Source organism: Herpailurus yagouaroundi, unplaced genomic scaffold (genome assembly GCF_014898765.1).
Source record: "Herpailurus yagouaroundi ecotype Mexico unplaced genomic scaffold, PumYag 215, whole genome shotgun sequence".
Taxonomy (NCBI): Eukaryota; Metazoa; Chordata; class Mammalia; order Carnivora; family Felidae; genus Herpailurus; species Herpailurus yagouaroundi.
In genome coordinates this window covers 1,990,529-2,008,088 of record NW_024412446.1, presented here as the reverse complement: position 1 = coordinate 2,008,088, position 17,560 = coordinate 1,990,529, and the positions used below count along the sequence as shown (strand labels likewise).

General features: G+C 43.1%; 1 protein-coding gene across 5 annotated transcripts in view; it reads right to left on the bottom strand.

Moving 5' to 3' along the window:
- The window catches only part of RFFL (ring finger and FYVE like domain containing E3 ubiquitin protein ligase), a 66,681-nt gene extending 49,609 nt beyond the window's left edge, over positions 1-17,072 (bottom strand). The window contains exons 1-2 of one of the 5 annotated variants that reach the window (XM_040455217.1): positions 16,873-17,069; positions 1,824-1,950 (exon numbers count right to left, since the gene is read on the bottom strand). The gene's annotated coding sequence lies outside the window, so the exon portion shown is untranslated. Of the gene's footprint in view, positions 1-1,823; positions 1,951-16,872 lie in introns of all 5 variants that reach the window. The other 4 variants (XM_040455214.1, XM_040455215.1, XM_040455216.1 and 1 more) reach the window with 4 other exon arrangements.
- Between the last annotated feature and the right edge of the window lie 488 nt (positions 17,073-17,560).

The window sequence follows — 17,560 nt, the reverse complement described above, 5'->3', positions numbered from 1 at the left end:
CTCATCTTTGGAGTTCTAGGATCTTCTAACCTTTTTTAAAAAACTAGAGTACCTCCCCTTCAAAAAAGACAGATGAGCATCAATCAAACATCTATCGTCTAATAAATCACAGAAATTAAATGTGAAAAATGAGTAAATTTTAGGATACTCAAGAATCCACTCTAGGGGTACTTAAGAATCCACAGGGGTGCCTACTGAAAATAATTCTTTCTCATCCGAGTCCCTCAGACATTCTGGATTAGCCCAAGTGGAGAGGCCCCAGAATCAGAATTTTCAATAATCATCTCCTGCTCCCACATGATTCTGATGCAGGTGGGACTCAAATATTTTGAGATACCAGTCACATAGCTATGTTCCCCGAGCACTGTTTACAATAAAATGAAAAGTTGTGTTTCAAAGACCACCAAAATGAGCCACAGTCTCCCTGAGTATGCCACAGACATTAGTCCTCTTACCCACAAGAATCACCAAGTATACAACAACTGAACTGTATTTATTTTGTCAACTGGACCATTCTTTTCTTCAAGCCTCCAGAGACAATTATTACCCTAACTACTCTTAAGGATTTTAGCTGTCACCCACAGTCATTATTCTGAGACACTTTCACACCTGGGATGCAGTACAAGGGGCTTAATGGAATTTTTATGGCTGTAAAGATTAAAGTTCACTTGACTCAACAGAATAGTCAAATAAAACAAAGGGTAAAACCTCCCAAAAGGCACAGGTTGAAAGTAGAGGCTTTTGACTTCCTGATGAGGCAGTTTTGCCCAGAAATTCAAACCATGGGATGCTATATAGCTCAATAGCTCATATGTCTTGAGAGTACCCAAATGCCAACTTATCACCACAGCATCAGCCAATGCAGGCTTACTGTAACATTTGGAAGCACAAACCTCCTGTATAAAATGGCCTCTCCTGGGAGACAGAGGCTGTCGCCATGCCGGAGATCATTCCATCTTGGGGCCAGAAGGACCAGGCAGTCCTTTTAATCTTTAACGAGCCACTTTCATGTTCAGGTGTGGGAACCTGCTTCACAGCACTTTGCTGCAAAACAACACCCCCCCACCCCCCAACCGGCTGTGTGAGGGCACGTGACGTGAGTCTGTCCCTGATGGTACAGTGACCAGAATCTGGTCTATAATGTAATTGTGGGCATTTGATTATCCACTGCGGTGTAATAGTTCAAAAGGGTATCCACTATCGAGGGTACAGCAACTGCCTACCTCAGTCACAGTGAAATACTAGATCCCTAAATGTCAGGGAATTGAAAAAGTAGCAAGCCTAGGGGAAAAGGAAGAATCCTAAGCTGACAGGACACAGTGGGAGGCCCTAATAACAAGATGGGGGGAAAGGAAGTCAGCAATGTGACCAATCTGCTATCCTGGGCAGCTCAATTTAGAAACCTGGCGATGGAAATGTGGGAACCGTCTGATAGTGTAATTTCCTTTACAAAGCTATTTCTTCATTTTCTCTCCTGAGTTGTTAATACAGAAGAAGGGCAGGGACAGGCCCTTGTCCTCCAACTCCATCACATAAACAACTCCCATAGCTTCATAATGAAGTGACTAGTAGGCTCACGTCCTATTCCCCAGTAACCACCCTCTCGGAACAAAGATTCTGTAATTCAACTCTGAAGATTTCCTGAATTCACAATTCTTCTTCACTGTGTACCTCTGGACTCTCCTCTTTAAATACATCCACACACACTCCTCTTTCTCTCTCTACTCCCTGCCACCTCCCATACCCATGCCCTGCCTCCCATAAGTCAAACTTTCTGACTTTTCACTTTGGTTTCCACTAAAATGCCACAAGATTTAAGTTACCTTCTCGCAGGTGCCCAAGTCTATGGGGCCTCTGTTGACATGTGTCTCATCTGGATGGGTGATTTCTGGCCAAGTAGATAAAACTACCTGTTCACCTACAGTTAATCTTCAAACTGGCTTGTGTAGGCTGTGGAAATAAAAGACTAAGGCTGCACAGCTTGAATGTCCCATCAAGGTAATCAAAATAATGGAAGAGAGACAGTAGACAGGAGAGATTTCAAAATAAAGACTGAACTGTGCATTTCAGTAGCACTTAAGAAAACACTCCATCTGATTAAGCCCCTGATGAGTAGGCTAATACCCAAAGGACTGTACGTTCTCCAAAGATTATTGTGCTCACAGCTCTTGCTTCCCTCAAGGTTCATAAAATCAAACTTGCATTACTTATAATAAAGTGGATAGGTAGATTCCAACATCCAGAATTCTGCTGATTTCCTTGCAAATAAAGCTACAACCTTATTTCAACCCAAACTCATGTAACGAAGAATAAAATACATTTTGTTTAGGTCTTTCAAAGGTACCTCTCATGCCTTCTCTCATGCCTTTTATAAGAGAACAAAAGGGGTTAGAAAAAGGAAAACAACACTATCCCAAGCTGAAGCACTTAAAAAAAAATCACAGCCAAAATGCCCATAATACATTCTCCACTGAAAACAAAAAAAGCATTAACACAACAGCAGATGGGGACTATGGGAACACGAAGACACACACACACAGAATATACATACACGTAGAGTGAAAAAAGATACAAAACACATATAGTTCAAAAGTTTAAAACCATTTCATAGTAGTTACTTCTGATAAGGATGGGGTTTACCTCCTGCTTTATATTACACTCTCGTGCTATTTTAGTATTTTTAAATGAGTGACATAAGCTAAGTAATATTACCAGAAGTGGGGTACCTAAGGTCACTTGACAAAAAAACAGCTATGTGAATAAGATGGTAGGGCCATTGTAAAATCAATTTTCAGCATATTTAAGGATATTTTCACTGAGGCAAATTTCTAAAGAAGTAACCAGAAATTTGGGGCACCTGGGTGGCTCAGTTGGTTAAGCATCCAACTCTTAAAAAAAATTTTTTTTTAATGTTTATTCACTTTTTGAGACAGAGGCAGAGCGTGAATGGGGGAGGGGCAGAGAGAGAGGGAGACACAGAATCCAAAGCAGGCTCCAGGCTCTGAGCTGTCAGCACAAAGCCTGACGCAGGGCCCGAACTCACGGACTGTGAGATCATGACCTGAGCTGAAGTCAGACACTTAACCGACTGAGCCACCCAGGTGCCCCCAAGTATCCAACTCGATTTCAGCTTGGGTCATGATCTCATGGTTCATGAGTTTGAAGTCCCGTCCCCGTGCGGTCCCCCCCCCCCCCCCCCCGCCTTGTCAGGCTTGCAATTCTCACTCCCCCTCTCTCTCTGCCCTTCCCCAACTCGTACCCTCACAAAAATAAATAAAACCTTAAAAAAATAAAAATTAATAAAATAAAGTAAAACATTAAAATAATAAGTAAAAATTAATAAAATGAAATAAACATTTTTAAATTATACATGAGTATAAATTAAACATTTTTGAATTATAAATATAAAATAAAATAAAAATTTTATTATAAATAAAAATAAAATAAAATAAAAAAATAAACATATATAAACCATCCGACTCAGCAATTGTACTCCTAGGCACTTAATCTAGAGAAATTAAAACTTGTATACACAAAACACCTCTAAACAAATGTCCGTGACAGTTTTATTTACATTCTGAAAACTGGAAACAACCAATAGGTGAATCGCTAAAAAAAAACCTGTGGCACATCCACTACTTCTCAACAAAAAGGAACGGGCTACTACAACACACAACTTGCATGGAAGGCATCATGCTAAGTTAAAAATGCCAATCTCAGAAGGTCACATATTGTTGTGAATCCATTTCCATAACATTTCAGAAATGACAAAATTATACAGACAGAGAACAGATCGCTGGTTGCCAAGGATTAGGGATGATGTGACTATAAAAGTGCAATTACTCATTCAACTGTCCAATCACCACGGGGAACCCAGAAAGGCGAAAAGTTTGTAAAGCAAAGCACATTTCTTCTTATGTTGCAGTTCCTACCATGCCAGAAAAAAAAGAAAAAAGATTCTCTAAGCATGGATCAGTTGCTGGCCCAACCACCTGAAATACATTTCAGGCATTACCTGTGCCTCATCCCTCCCTGTATTTCCGTCTGAGCTCCCCCAGAGCCATAAGCAATGAGCCAAAAGGCAGAAGTAACCCATACAGAATGAATTCTGCTGTAGGTTCAGCTCAGCATTCAGCCGAAAGGACCCTGCTGGAAATCAAAAGCATCTGAACACTGCAGCAACAAGACAAAGAAATTGTAAAAGACGTGGTTACCAGGTAGGGCACCTCACATGTGACAGGCTTCTTACTACAAATAGCTTTCCTTACAAAAGTCTCAGGAGCATTCTCCAAAAATGTGAGGGAGAGGTTAGCAGACAAAAATTAAATGATGCTTCTTCTGTGATTCTTCAAGCCAGTCCTCAAGGATTTCATACGTAGGGGAAGCAGGACACGTGTCTCAAGCCCAGAGAGCAAAGTTTTACTTTCTATACTGATCAGGACTTCCTCCTGAAAACGGTCTATCACCATTTATTCCGTTATCATTTACAACAGGAAGTCAGAACATCTACATGTCTTATGTAGAGGGCAATTTATTGAGGCCTAGTGACAAACAGGAAGACACTGCCCCCACCAGAAAAAAAATAATTGAAAAATGAAAAGCCATCAATAAATCCTTCTCTAAGCCAAAGCTTTAGCTGTTTAGCCAAATGTGCTTTTAAGGGTGACTAGTTTATACACCAAATACAATTACAGGGGCACCTGGGTGGCTCAGTTGGTTGAGCATCCGAGTCTTGATTTTGACTTAGGTCATGATCTCATGGTTCGTGGGTTTGAGCCCCACACTGGGCTCTGTACTGACAATGCAGAGCCTGCTTGGGATTTTCTCTCTGCCCCTGCCCCACTTTCTCTCTCTCTCTCTCTCTCTCTCTCTCAAAAAAAATAAATAAATTTTTAAAAATACAATTATAATGTTAGAATTTGGAATAAACCATGAAACGACACTTCAGTGCTAACAGAACTAAAACGAGTAACAAGTGTTGCTAACATCTTTTTTTTTTTTTTTTTTTTTTTTTAAGAGAGAGCGCTAGAGAGCCAGCAAGGGAGAGGGGCAGAGGGAAGGAGAGAGGGAGAGTGGGAGAGGGAGAGAGAATCTTAAGCAGGCTCCATGCTCAGCATAGAGCCCCAAGTGGGGCTTGATCCCATGACCCTGGGATCATGACCTGAGCCAAAACCAAGTCGTACACTCAACAAACTGAGCCACCCAGGCACCTAATACTCCTTTTAAATACCATTCCACACAAAGAGGCCCACATATAAGAAATTTCAAAGCCCACCACTATATGAACTAGAACCTACTTCTGAAGACATACTCTGAAAAGTAATGGTAACGGATGTGTCAGCAGACCATGCGGCCACTATAGCCTGGTGGTTGAAAGCTTGGACTTCACAGCCAGAAGGGTTCAAACACTGTGTGGCCTTGCACCCATCACTTAACTTCTCTGTGCAGTGTTTTCACATCTGTGGAACAGAGAAACTAGTACCCATGCTTCGTAAAACTGTTGGGAGGATGAAATAAGTTCATACAGTTAAGTCCCTGCACACAGCAAGTACACAGGGAGTGTTGGTAATTTTTATACAGGTAAAATATGGCACAAAGACAAGTATAACACAGCAAAGGAAATGTCAGTCTTTTCATCAGTCTTCCACCAAATTGTCTCATACTTTTAGACAAGAGTAAGCCTTCCCCTGACTCCCACCAAACAACGCATACAATTCCGTTCAGAAAAAAAGTATCATTTTACACAACGGAATGAGTAAAATAAATCCTGCCGAGCAGGCCTAATGCTTCCCAAACTCTCATGGGCAAAATATGATTTCAATAGGAAAGGGGGCTGTTTTGTCGAGACAGTTTTATAATGTCCTTCACCAAATCAAATGTTCAAAGTGCAAATTCAAGGCTTCACACAGCAGGCACAGACTTTCAAAAACATCTGCATGCTCACACTCATGTTCTCCATCCTCCTTTCCTAATCAAGGTTATAATAACCAAAGTCCTCTGTAGGTGGCACACTGCCGGACAACGTGCCATCCTACTGAATAGTCAGTAACTAGGAAAGAAAGGCCCAGGGAGTCCACACTCTCTTTACAGCCCCCTACCCCCACCCCACCCCAGTCAGAAAGATGGCGAGAGACATTTGTTCGAGAGACACTTAAAGAAAACAGTTTTGACTTGAATAATCTAGACACAATGCCATACCTTTCTCCACTTCTAGGTTTCCCAACTATTCAGGGAACAGCGTAAATTGTTTCCAAAAGTGTTCAACAATGCTTGTCCAAAGGCCCCAACAGAGCTGGTAATTTAGACAGCTGTGCTAGGAGCCACAGAAGCTGCATTTTCTAACTAGTATTGCTTCTGAACAATTGAAACTTTCTCCAGTGCAAAGTCCAGACACAGGGAGCAGTGTTCCTTGAGAACATCCAAACAGTTTCATTTTTGTTTAACCACCAAAATAACAGCTCCAATAATCTATCAAGTTTGACATTTTATCCAACTAGGCAATTTAAACCAGGATGCAAAGCCTGCAGAGATTATCCCCCCCTGCTCCATATCAACATTCATTCTGACATTACAGCAACACAAACTAGGAAGATTTGTTCCTAGACTACTTATAAAAGGCTTCTAAAAAAGGCACCGCAAACTTTAGTGCCTCAAAAAAAACTGCACATCCCCATATTTTATTTTGTCTCACACTTTTAAGCAGGTTTTATTAACTGTGAGTAAAGTTACTCACAGTTAGGCCAAGAGGTTGAAAACTCCTTTTTAGTGGTTAGTCAAAAGAGGTAAACATCCCTCCTGATCCAGGCACCAAATGCAAGTTGTACTGACTTATTCTTAAACATATTAAAGGTAAGTATCCCTCACCTAATCTCCAAGTAGTAACACTGTGGTTCTGAATTAGCAAATCACCAGGTGATGGAACTTCTCTCCCCAAGCAGGGATGGGAGCTCAGGGCTGTTTCATTTACAGGTAACAGGTAGCTGAGGAAGACAGTGATTATCAATGTCCTCAGAACCACCTAGAACAATGCTATTCAAAGTGCCTTAAGCTCCTCTGGGCCTTAAATTCCTCCTCTGCAAAATAAAGGCAGCCTCGTAATTTCAGAATTTCTCAGCATCATCACCACCACCACCACCACCATCATCATTATGGTCGTCAGAAACCCAAGCCTCAGTCCCAAACACTGATTGTATAAGTCTAGGCTAAGAAGCAGGAAACTGAATTTTTTTTACAAGTGCCCAGGGGATTATGGGGCACACTAAAATTTGAGATCAGCCATATATTTTTATATATATTATAGCAATGTTTTTAGGAATAAAAAAGGTTACAATTTGTGTGTAATCCCTGATAAATTATCTTAGGTAAAGAATATTTTTAATTTCGTATATTAAAACTTACAGAAAGCATATTTTAATGTTTTTAAAAAAATTTTTCAATGTTTATTTTTTAGAGAGATGGAGTGTGATTGGGGGAAGGGCAGAGAGACAGGGAGACAGACTCTGAAGCAGGCTCCAGGTTCTGAGCTGGCAGCACAGAGCCCGACGCAGGGCTTGAACCCACGAAACATGAGATCATGTCCTGAGCTGAAGTCCAGCACTTAACAGACCGAGCCACCCAGGCGCCCCAATACACTTTTATAATATTTGTAATATGTAACAAATTTCAACTTTTCCCCATTTTTAAAATTTTTTTTAGTAATCTCTACATCAATGTGGGGCTCGAACTCATGACCCTGAGACCAAGAGTCACGTGCTCTACCAACTGAGACAGCCAGATGCCCCAACTTTTCCCCATTTATAAAAATGACATTGGTGAGGGTGCCTGGCTGGCTCAGTAAGTGGAGCCTGTGGCTCTTGATTTCAGGGTTGTGAGTTTGGGCCCCACGTTGGGCACAGAAGTTAAAAAAAAAAAAGAAAATGATGTTTGGTTGGGAAGACCAAATGTAAATTAAAACACATGTAAATATGTACATGTTATGACATCAAAATTGTTTTGTTTGTTTTTAGAGAGAGTGCAAGAGGGATGGGGAGAGAGAGGGATGTAGGGAGAGAGGGGGAGAGAGACTCTTGAATTTTCTGCAATCCCTCCCAAATAAAACCAGTGGCTTATTTTTATGTTTGTGTTGTTTCTAAAAAGATGAGACAAGGAGGATTTCAGGCTACGGTTTATGAGCATTTCCAAAAGTAGGTACAGTGCAGGTATGGACAGCCTATATCTCAAATAAAAACCAATTTAAATATAATTGTCAGCGTATTTTCATTTTCAGTATTAGTTTTGGTACTACAAGAGACATGTTGATATGCTGTATGAAAAAAAAAATGTTTAATGTTTATTTATTTATTTTGACAGGGGGTGGGGAGAAAAAGAGAGAGAGAGCGCGCCTATGTGCCTGCAAGCAGGGTAGAGAATCCCAAGCAGGCTCCACTCTGTCAGCACAGAGCCCAACACAAGGCTCAATTTCACAAACCCAGCCCGTGAGATCATGACCTGATCCGAAATCAAGAGTCAGACACTTAACTAAGCCACCCAGGCACCCCTCAAAAATTTTATCACACAAAGTTTAAGAATTTGATGAAGATCATCTGGAGGTGAAGTGGCAGAATGATACCATTTTTATGTCCCCCATTAACTGGCTGGCTCACTGTCCCTATTCATCAAGCTGCTGGTCCGCAACTGTGTCAACAACCCAGAGAGTTAGGAAACACCTAACTGGATCAGACCAGTGGGCATGGGAGTAGAGGATTCAGATTCATCTGGAGTGCTGGGTCCAACTATACGACGAGGGCAGTAAGGAAGGTGGAGTGGCCTTTGTCAAGCTTTCTGGGAATATTCAGGCACCCCCCTCGCTCCACCCGTCCTGTAGCAAACACTGGCTAAGGCAAACTTCAGCTTGCACTCAGAATGATTAAGCAAATTCTTCCATCAGTAAATAAAATGACCAAGAATGGTACCTGAAGTCCAGTCATGCCCAAAAGGTAGAAACCAAGGCAAACAGGAGAGAAGCTGAAAGACTAAGAATTTCCCGCTATGGGCTGAGAGGGTCCTAGCATCCGCAATTCTTCCTGCCACCTTCTTCCAACTGTACAAAATGTTAGCCCCTAACTCTCCCTCTTCACCCCTCCAAAAAATCCCAAATGCCCAAACAATGGCTGCTACTTTACAAAAAAACCAATTCCCCCTCTTCCTAGAACCATCCTTGACTAAAGATTCCACCAACTAACTGAACTTCAGCTGACCTACTGCTGCTAGAGCAAGCCCTAGAAAACACTCTGCTCTCTTTCTCCAAACTAGAATGCTCCTTTTGTCCAGCATTTTCGATTAAAGCCTTATGCTCTGGTGAATCTTCTTCCACACCAATAAATAATAGTTTACCATGGTCAAGAGGAGGTATAATTAATTGGTTGTGGACCCACTGACTCAGGACCTAGGAAAAGGTTGGAAGCAGAAATAGGATGAGGCTATTTCCCAGGCAGATGTCTTAAACATTATCATAAAGAAAAAAGGTAAGATTCACAGAAAATGCTGGAGGGACAACACACTTCTATACATTTTAGGATCAAATCTTGTGCTGTTCGTCTGTATGCCTGTCATCTGGACTGAGACTGGAAAGATTTTCCAAAGCAAATGAGTAGAGCATGAAGAAGATGGGGTGGGAGAGAAGGATGCTCCATTTACTTAAAAAAAGCTTTTTTTTTTTTTTTTTGCAAGTCTTTTAACATAATCCAGCAGTTGCAAATAAACAATGGTGCTGATTACTAACGAACTGCATTAACCACTCAGAGGCCAGCAGAGCCTCCAGTTGGCCTAACTTCCTGTAAGTTTCAGGATGACTAGGCAGCATTTCTTTCAAGAGGATCAAGGCAGTTAAAATGTTTTCAGCGATCAGACTGGCTCCTGGTAGTTCAAATGGGGATGGGCTTCCCCTCCCTTTAGAACTGGACTGCGGGAAACAAACAGTTGTCCTAGGGAGCCCTGACCACTCCACAACCCAGAGACAATGAAATCGGGTCTTTATACGCGATTCCAGAAGGCCTGAGCATGTTAAACTGGGAGATGGGGGCCTAGCCCCCAGCACCAGAGAGGGGCAGCTTTAAAAAGTCAAGTAACACTTGCTCAACAAAATTTTTTAAAAGTTCAAAATCAGCACGAGGGGTAGCTGCTGAAAAAGGCTGCTGAGATTGCAAGAAGGTTTTGCTTATCTTTTTATAGGAGAGGACAATGGAGAAATTACCAGACCAAGGTCACTTTCCATTAAAAAAAAAAAAAAAAAACAACACAAAAAGAGGCTGGAAGCCTTAACAGAGCTAAAAACCTGTGTAAAGTCATGACTCCATGAAATCAGCAGCCTGGTGAGAATCTCTGCAAGAATCCTATAGGAAATGAAGGGCGGAATAGAGTAATTAAACGTAAAGTCTCCTCGAGAGCAACTTCTGTTCCTGAAGACTAGAGCCATTTCTGTGAAACATTATCATAGAAAAATTGTGAGGAGGATTTGCCAGGCAGCTCAGCCTCTCCACTTTCACATCAGGTCTGCAAACGCTATGATCTAAAAAGAACAGAGCGGTGATTTGGGGAGGGCATTAAATAATACACCTTATCAGAGAAACCCACTCCAACTCTCCAGTCTTTGCAAAAGTCCACATGCTCGTGTAAGTGTAATATACTTAGAGGTTTCAAAAATTACACACATTTCCTCAAAAGAGATGTAAGGAAAAAATATAATCATGGGGTAAAGGCCAAACATTGTCTCTTCTGAATGCTTAAATAGCCAATTATGTGCCTTAATACATTAATTCTATGGAGAGAAAGAAGACTATTACAGGAAAGTTGAATAAGACATCTTAAAAAATGTACCCTGGGGCCTAAGTCCATTCAACTGACAGTAAAATCACCCCCTCAAAAAAGCAGTTTTATGCAACATCTAGTATTTTAATTTCCCAGCTGCCAAGAGAAATATATAAGGAGCAGAAATTAAACTAATTATGTCAGCAGCGCAGTGAACAAAACTTTAATTGTATTACACACCAGTTAGACATTTGCTGAACAATACAAAGGCCCTTAAGGGTAGAAACTTCTTTAGAATATAAATGATTCCCAATCAAATGACAAAAATTAGTCTGTTTGGGCAATAAACAGATTCATGGTTTAGACACAAACTTTCAACCAACATCATAATTCAATATAAAAAATAAATATATGGTATAAGAAAGAAATCTTGAAAATGGCTTTGAATCACTCTCTGATTTACATATGCTGTATCATTAATAGGTCCTTTAAGCCAGTATTGTACTAATCAGCTTTTTTAACATCCTGCCCACAAAAGGGCCTATTCATTTAGCTGGGAGACAGGTGTTAGCAACCAGCAACCTCTCTTTTAGCCTGGAGTTTCAGGGGCCTGGCCTGTGATTACTGGGGCATGATTGGCAAGTCGAAAGGAAGGGCACTTTGAAAGGGAGGAGAGAGGGAAAGAGAAACAAAAGAGACCGAAAGGGAGAACGGGAGATGAGGGAAGAAATGGTTGTCAGCTGCTACTTAACGGGGCCACCCTTACAGCCTCCTAGACTGACATGAGTGCCCGCGCACTACCGCCCAGATAGATACGTATGGCTGAATTTGGATGGCATTAATTCATTTCTGCAAACAGTAACTCTGGATATATGCCTATACTCCTCTCATTCTAAAAACACTTTTGAGTGTCCTATGACTCATTCTTCTTTACCCATATCATCCAGTTCCTAACTTTAGTCCTCACTCTTTCAGAGACTCTCTAAAAGAGCTGACAGAGTAGATATTCCTGGAAAGAGATACAGAGAAGGCCAGATTTAGAAAGACATCTTAAGCCTCTGGAATAGAAATCCTAGCAGAAAGTAGGAGAAGTGAACATTCATGGAGTTGCCTGCAATGTATAAAGAACGGATCTTCTCTCTTTTAATCCACGGAACAATCCCATCAGGCATTATTTTCATCTCGGGGATGAAGAAAAGGAAGCTGACAAAGATTAAGGAACGTGTCTTGAAGTAGCAGAGGCCAGGAGGTGGAAGAATTGGGATTCAAAACCAGGTTTGTCTATTTCCTCAACTGTTACACTTTTTCCCAAGTTTAATTCCCTAACATGTTGAGTGCCCCAATTGTTTTAACTGGGATGGTTCTGTACTTCAGCAATTGTGCTTCCATGAACTCCGCAAAGGACCCGTGACTAAATTTTATTGACTATTAAGCCTCCATTATTTTCAATAAAGCTCTTTGGCTATGAAGCAGTGAAACATCTGGCAAGTTGGCTTTATTTTTAAATCCTACACGCGGAGAATTCCCAGGCATCTCTCCTATCCAACACTGATCGTAACTAGATTCGACTACCGATTCAGACCTCCAGTCGTTTCCACATTATCATTCATTTGTCCACTCAGGAAATAAAGGAAGCTACTTTCACCAACCCTCCCTCATGACTCCAGATAGATAATACAGCGGGAGGGCGGGGGGGCCTCTTTGTAAAGTAATTTACATAAAAGTTATAAAAGCTCTTTGTTATCTGTCATGACTAGGAAATGGGCTATTCTAGCAAATCAAACATCCTGGATACCATAATGATGCTTTTAAAGGGACTACCATTTGTAAAGAATTTCAAAGCAGTGCAACAGTGGCTCCCAAACCTGGCTGCATATCAGAATCGCTTTGGGGACCTTTTTGGAAATAGATGCCAGAATGGTTTTTAAAATGTAGATTCTTGGGGCGCCTGGGTGGCGCAGTCGGTTAAGCGTCCGACTTCAGCCAGGTCACGATCTCGCGGTCCGTGAGTCCGAGCCCCGCGTCGGGCTCTGGGCGGATGGCTGAGAGCCTGGAGCCTGTTTCCGATTCTGTGTCTCCCTCTCTCTCTGCCCCTCCCCCGTTCATGCTCTGTCTCTCTCTATCCCAAAAATAAATAAACGTTAAAAAAAAAAAAAATAAATAAAATAAAATGTAGATTCTTGGGGCGCCTGTGTGGCTCAGTCAGTTAAGCTTCTGACCCCGGCTCAGGTCATGATCTCACTCAGGTCATGATCTCACAGTTCGTGGGTTGGAGCCCCCATTGGGCTCTGTGCTGACAGCTCGGAGCATGGTGCCTGCTTTGGATTCTGTGTCTCCCTCTCTCTCTGCCCCTACACGGCTCATGCTCTGTGTCTCTCAAAAATAAAATAAACATTTTTACAAAATTAAAAAAATAAATAAAATGTAGATTCTTGGTCATCACTCATTCACTCAATCAAATCTCCAGGAGGTGGGGCTGGGAAATCTGTATTTTTAAAGAACCCTTTAGTGACTCAGCTGCAAACTGCAGCTTTCAAGGAATGGCTGGCTTTTGGGAACTCCTTGCAATAAAACACACTAAAAAGGCTAAAGCCTGCACTGAATACAATGTGACCTTTTTTTACTGATTCGGGAAGACTTGGGGATCTCCCAAAGGCTCTAGTTCATCATTCACTACTGTCACCAGTCACTGTACTGGCAAAACCAGAAAGGAAAGGTTAAGATTTTGTATTGGTACAAAGCTGGAAAAACCAGCTTTGGTTTTCCTATCAGATTCAAAAAGCTAATTTTCCCCCAGAGGAAACACAGATTTTATGCTTGCTCTGAAAAAGGAAAATGTTTAAGATTGTGCAGTAGGATTCTCTTAACCAACTGTTTGGCTCCAATTCAGAACGTTAACAGGCCCAAATGCATCAAAAATGGGGAATATTCAACCTGCACAGGGGAAAGCAAAGAAACTTCATGACCATCTTAATCAAGAGAAAGGAAGGTAATGGGTTTAAAGTAAGAATGGCATTATAGGATTAGATAAAACCACTGTCCTGACCATGGCAACTGATAAATCCTGGAAACTGGGAGAGCCAAGGCCTAGGATTCCTTCCTGTCAGGGATGGCTTTCATTTGAGATGTAACAGAATATCCTATTAAAAAGTCCTATTTAAAACGCTGTTGATAATATAAAGTCACGATACAAGAAAATGACCAAACCATTTCCCTATTGAAAGAATGGGAGTTCGCGTGTTTGCATATAAAAAGACTGTCCTTGTGTGTCAACTATAGTTCAATTAAAAAATAAACCAAAAAAAGGTAATAAAAAAATAGATTGTCCTTATAATTACCAAAATCTTTCTTACATAAACACAAGTAACCACTACCAATAACCAGTAACCAAACAAAACTAATAACCAGTAATCATTACCAAACAATAATAAAGCAGCTCGTCCCTTGAGATTTAACCAATAGCAATTGAAAACTATGTATTCTCATTAAACTCTAAATTATAACTTAGCTCTGTATTGCAGAGGTGAGGAGATTCGAAAGGTACATAGGTTAAAACTTTCATCCCAAAATATAAACACTATGGTCAGTACAAGTTTGATATAAAAGTCTCTAGAGGAGCCTGGATGGCTCAGTCAGTTGAGCGACCAACTCTTGATTTCAGCTCAGGTCATGATCTTGAGGTTCGTGGGTTCAGGCCACGTGTGGAGCTCTGAGTGGATATTGTGGAGCCTGCGTGAGATTCTCTCTCTCTCTCTCTCTCTCTCTCTCTCTCTCTCTCTCTGTCTCTCCCCCCTCCCCCTGCTCATGGGTGCAGCACTCTCTCTCAAAATAAATATTTTTTTAAGTCTCTAATCTACCATTAAAGCAATAGCAGCATTAAAGATTCTATTATAAGACATCAAGGTGGAATTTGTCCCCCTAACACTCTTTAGGTGTCTATAGGTGTTTCCAGAAAGTTCTAGGGACAATACTCTTACAGATGGGTGTGGCTATATTAAACATGACAGTGAACATGTGTTTAGGGAAGAAATTGTGCCCTTTTTTGTTACTGTTGCTGTTTTGTCTTTTCTAAATGCTGGTAATTGAAAATGCTTTTTCCACTGCTATCTTAAGAGGCCTTAAAGATGCATTATTAGATAGTGCTAAGCAGTTAGTTATGTCAACCTCTTGGCCATGAGAAAGATTAAAAACATGTTAATTTCTGGGGCACCTGGGTGGCTCAGTCGGTTAAGCAACCGACTTCGGCTCAGGTCATGATCTCATAGTTGGTTGAGTTCGAGCCCCACGTCGGGCTCTGTGCTAATAGCTCAGAGTCTGGAGCCTACTTCAGATCTGTGTCCCCCCCTCTCTCTACCCCTCCCCTGCTCACACTCTGTCTCTCTGTCTCTCAATAATAAATAAAAACATTAAAAAATTAAAAAAAATTAATTTCTAATCTGAGAACAGCTCTTGTTTTGTGCGTATTTTAGCAAATGGTTAAATTAAGTCAATTTAGAGGATTTAAAACCCTTGATCCCAATGTAAACAGTCAGAGTAACAGCTCTCTACCTCTACCTGACCAATTTGAAAGTTTTTAGTGGGCTTATCTTCATAATTAGATATAGACATTAAAGTGTGTGGGTGTCTCCTAGATTACATGGAAATTTCCTTCAAGCACAATCAAGTTATTATTTAACCTTGCCACATCAAGTTGTTATACACAACTTCCAAACTTAAGAAAAATAACACCTCTAAATCAACTGTAATTTATGAACTGTACTCTGAAGTCCAAAATTATTAGGAAATATGCCATAATGCTTCAGAAATACTTGCCATCACCCACTTCCTTGAAATGTGAAAAAGAACACAATCAGGAAAAAACGATAAAGAAGTTATTCAAACCTGAAATCCCCTGAACAGAGAGCAACCCTGCATCTCCCAACCCTGGAACTCTGTATAGGAACTCGGCCCAGCACCTGTCCCCTGCCTACTCCCATTCCTAAAAAAAAAATGGCTCAATAAATAGGACAGCTTTGGTCACATTGCAGTAACTTGAATTGTCACTAAGAAAATCAAAGGCTCCCCAGACAGCTGTAGCAACAGGAGTGACGGGAAATCTTCCCGGTCCTCCAAACCACCTGTAAAAGGGGATGAATAAGGAACTCGCTGCTTTCTAGAAGGCCACATGCACCTGTGGATGTCTGTAATTAGGTCACTGTGGCCTTTAGCCAAGGTGCAAAGTGACAGTAGTGGGTAAAGCCCTATTTCCAAGCTAACCGTAATTCCTCCCTGCGGTAGACTGGGAGGAGCTTGATACACCCTTCCTTGATTACACAAGCAGTTTTTTCCCACTAGAATAAATGACAGGCCAACAAAAAGGAGAAAATATGCTGTTGTTTGTATCTTCTACCAGCCCGAAATCAGGCTCTGAGCAGACAGATGCCTGCCATGCTCTGACTCCCCTGGTCTAGCCATACTTCCCTACGCCTGGGCAAATGTCTCAGGGGCTGCCGGCTGCAGAGAGGCCCCACTTCCCTCTCCGTCTTGGCCACTGACGACCTCACACACCACCTCACACGAACAGAGGACAAATCCCTAAAGCGGGAGGGGGTAGGGGGCAGCACATTCCCAAACTTCTCCACTAAGCCTCCAAACTCCAGCCGTCTCCTTCCGAGAGGCCCGAAAGGCCCCTCCGCTAGGAAGCAGCGGCAAGCCAGCTCCTTTAAGGGGGCACCAGGCCGCCGCGTACCTGACTCAGTTTCCTCTGCCGTAAGGCGGCATCTTTCCCCCCACAAACCAATTGAACCTGCCGGTATGTAAGGCGTTTGGGGATATTTGAAAAGACCCGTCTCCTGTTACTGCCCCCACAGGTGAAATGCTTTCTTTGGAAGGACTTTTACTGGGACAGGTGCGAGCTGCCCCGGATGCGGAGACTTCCAGCGAGGCAGGGAGAGTCCCAGGCCGCGCCCCGCACGGAGGAGGCGCTTCCAGACCACAGCGCGGCGAGAGCCGAGGCCGAGCAGCGCCCCCACCCCGGCCTCCCCCAGGACCCCACCCAGGCCGGGCGCCCCGCGGATCCCAGCGCCGCCGCCGCCGCCGCCTCCTCACCTGCCGCGGCCGCCCGCCCGGTCCGCACCTGGGAGGGGAGGGGAGGGGAGGAGCCGGATCCGGGCCGCGGACGCCTCAGGCAGGGGGGCTTCGGACTCCGCCGCGGCGGCGTCTCCGGGGCTGAGGGGCACCGGGGGGCGGTCGCGACATCCTCACGGGCGGCCCCAGGAAGTTGGCCCCCCCACCCATCCCCAGCCGCCCGGCCCGGCCGCTCCCGCCCCTCGCGCGGCCCCGCCCCCGGCGCGGCCCCGCCCCCTCTCGGGAGCGCGCCTCCGCTCCCGCAGCGCCCGAGCCACCATAGAGAGGGGCGAGGCACGCGGCGGGCTAGAGCGCGGCCTCCGAGCGCGCCCCCTGGCGGAGCTGGGGCCGCCGGAGGCGGGGCTGGCCGAGTCTGAGCCTGAGTCCTGTGGATGCATGCCTTCGCCCCTATCTGGGCATCCCTCTGCTCCTCGTTGCCTTGGTCACCAGACTGCGCGACGAGCTGGAGTCCAGGTCTGAGGCTCAGCTAGATGGTGGCCCAGCCTGGTGACCTTGAGCGAGTCCTTTAACATCTTTGAACTGGTTTCGTTGTAAGAGGTTGTGAGTCGCCTCTCCTATCTCATTGTTCCTCGCAACAATGCTATAAGCAGGTGATGGTTCATAATGGAGGCAACCCGGGCCCATCAGGGTTCATTAGTTTAGTCAAGGT